At 52.9% G+C, this 2,938-nt stretch overlaps 1 pseudogene; it reads right to left on the bottom strand.

The window, feature by feature from the left end:
* Positions 1 to 1,367: 1,367 nt before the first annotated feature.
* LOC119847962 lies at positions 1,368 to 2,308 on the bottom strand (annotated as a pseudogene).
* Between the last annotated feature and the right edge of the window lie 630 nt (positions 2,309 to 2,938).

Raw genomic sequence — 2,938 nt, 5'->3', positions numbered from 1 at the left:
TGGAAACTTTGATTATCATCAAGGGATATATTTTTCATCAATTTGTGTCTTTGTATGACTGTTGTCAGGACTACTCAGGACTGTGAATTACCTTATTACCCCCTGCCTCAGTGAGAGGAAATCCCTCTTGTGGTGGATGGTGGTCAGTTCCCTGACACCACTTGCCCTTCAGCCACTCAAGTTCTCTCCTCTGGGCTAGGCCAGTCCTTACTTCCCCTTGCAGGAACAATAGGGGAACAATAGGGGAGCCTGCTTCTTCCCTGCCTCCTCCTAGGCTCCCTACAGCAGCCTGCTCTTTCCCTGGCCCCTCCTAGTGCCCCTGCAACAGCCTGCTCCTTCCTCGGCCCCTCCTAGCACCCCTGCAACAGCCTGCTCCTTCCCCAGCCCCTCCTAGCCTCCCTACACCATCCTGCTCCTTCCCTTCCTCCTCCTAGCATCCCTACAGCAGCCTGCTCCTTCCCCGCCCCCAGCTTCTCTACAGCAGCCTGCTCCTTCCCTGCCTCCTGTTAGTGTCCCTATAGCAGCCTGCTCCTTCCCTGCCCTCTCCTAGCCTCCCTACAGCAGCCTGCTCCTTACCAAGGTCTCTTCAGTACAGCAAGCTCCTTGCTGGATTTCCCAGCATTTCTTGCTGTAGTCTCCAATTCCCATTACCCTCGGGGCATGATGACACTCAGGAAGCCTTGCATACAGGTCACAGGGACATGCTGAAGCACCATCTGTATTTAAGGGCCAGCATAACAGGTTATTAAAAAGCCAGCCCCTGAAAGAGATCTCCGGGACTGCAGAAGTGACCAAGTGCTGGGGACAGCAGTTTCTGCTCCCTAGGGAGTGAGGGCTAGCATAGCAGAAAATTAGGGAACTGTAAATACTGCTAGAAAACTGGTAGCTGGTTATGGGTCTCGATACCCACCCAAAGCCTTGGACAGGATTAGAACAGGATGAGGAAACCCTTTCCAGCTGGTGCAAGAGGGGCAGCCAGCAAGGCATGAGAGTACATGTGTTTGGGGGTGAGGGGCAAACAACTGGGCATCAAGGTGCACGAGGTCCATCTTATTTGTTCGGATTGATGCTTATGGGGCAGGGACCGTCTCTAGCTGTATGTCATACAGTGCCTCGCACAAGGAGGCCCTGATCTCACTGTGGCGGGTGGAAATGATGAGTAAGAACGATGTTCTGGAGCAATGAAAAGTCGAAGCCATGTTGTGCTACAGACCCAGAAAAGTGTGTTTATTAGCCCTGCTGCTCAGCAAGGCTGCGGTGGATTTTCACAGTAAGGGATGACTGACCTGTCTGGATCCCCGGCCTTGCTGGCCCTCACGTCACCTGCACAGACCTTGCTCCACAGCTGCTGACCCATGCCGTGGGTTTCAGGATGGTTTGATGCCCAACACGTGGAGCACCCTCTGCCGGATGCACGGGATTCTCACCCCGTAGATGATGGGGTTCATCATGGGAGGGAAGAGGACGTACATGTTTGCGATGAGGATGTGAACACGGGGAGCCACGTGGCCAAAGCGATGGGAGAGGAAGGAGAAGAATGCTGGGGTGTAAAACACCAGCATGACGCAGATGCGGGAGCCACAGGTGCTCAAGGATTTGTGCCATGCATCCTTGGAGGGGAGGTTGAAGACGGCCTGGAAGATCAAGATGTATGACAGGACAATGAGGATAAAATCTAACCCCGCTGTTAGAAAGGCCACAAGCAGACTATAGGCTCTCATGACCGTCGTGTCCTCACAAGCCAGTTTCACCAGTGCCGTGAACTCACAATAGGTGTGAGAAATCATGTGGGTCCTGCAGTATGGGAGCCATTTCAGCAGGAATGGCTGTGGGCCCAGTAACACGGCCCCCCTTGTCACAACGCCCACCCCTATCTTGGCTATGGCCTGATTGGTCAGGATGGCCAAATGTCGCAGTGGATTACAGATTGAGATGTAGCGATCAAAGGCCATGGCCAGCATGAACCCAGACTCCATGGTAGTAAGTGAGTGAATCAAAAAAATCTGGGCCAGGCACGAGTGGGTGTGAATGGCCCAGTTGCTGAACCAGAAAATGCAGAGGGTTTTGGGCAGGGTGGTGGTGGAGATGACCGGGTCGGCGAACGCCAGCATGAAAAGGAAAAGGTAGATGGGCTCGTAGAGACTCGGCTCGGTCTTGATAACAGCCAGGAGGAGGCCGTTCCCCAAGAGGGACAGAAGGTAGACAGGGCAGAATGTTATGGAGATCCAGACGTGTGCTTCCTCCAGCCCCGGGATGCCGAGGAGGATGACGGTGGAGGTGTGGGCATGGTCCAGTTGGAAGTTGCCATGGTGGGGCTGGTTGGGTGTGTTCAGTTCCATGGCATGGCTACTTCCAGCCCCTGTAACTAACCATTAAAACAATCAGTAACCGTCTGATGGGAACATGACAAGGTGGTGTTTTCTCACCATTAGTTCTTCACGTGTCCTGTGCTAGTGCCTCAAAAAGAGTGAGGGACAAATAGCCTATTCTTGGCTCCTGCACTGCAGCCATCCACCTGCATTACAGAGGCTTTTAGTGGTAAGTGAGGGCTCTGCAGCAGTTCAAATCAATGTTTCTTTTTCTCTACACTCCTCTCATTAGATGCACTATGAACTGTCCATGAAAATCCTGCCTGAAAATAGACTCATCAAGCTCAGTCCTGAGCTGTCAGAAATGGGCAGAGAGTCATTACAGTTATACCCATTTACACCAGCTGGAGACCTGGCCCATTGCAGGCAGCTGAAAGAGAGACCTGGTTCAAGCCATTTTCACTGATTGTGCCCTGCCTCCTGAATGCCTGCAGCAGGGGAGGGGAAGGAAAGTGCTGTGAGCATTACCATTCATGTGGGTAATGGGTTTGGATGGCTCAGCCCTGATTCTTGTGGGACAGTGGTGGCTAATTAGTCCCTTGGAGGGAATACAGCAAAGAGGACGGGAT

The sequence above is a fragment of the Dermochelys coriacea genome, chromosome 1 (assembly GCF_009764565.3).
Source record: "Dermochelys coriacea isolate rDerCor1 chromosome 1, rDerCor1.pri.v4, whole genome shotgun sequence".
NCBI classification, from domain to species: Eukaryota; Metazoa; Chordata; order Testudines; family Dermochelyidae; genus Dermochelys; species Dermochelys coriacea.
Note: the sequence above shows the minus strand (reverse complement) of the source record. Positions and strands in the feature narration are given on the sequence as shown.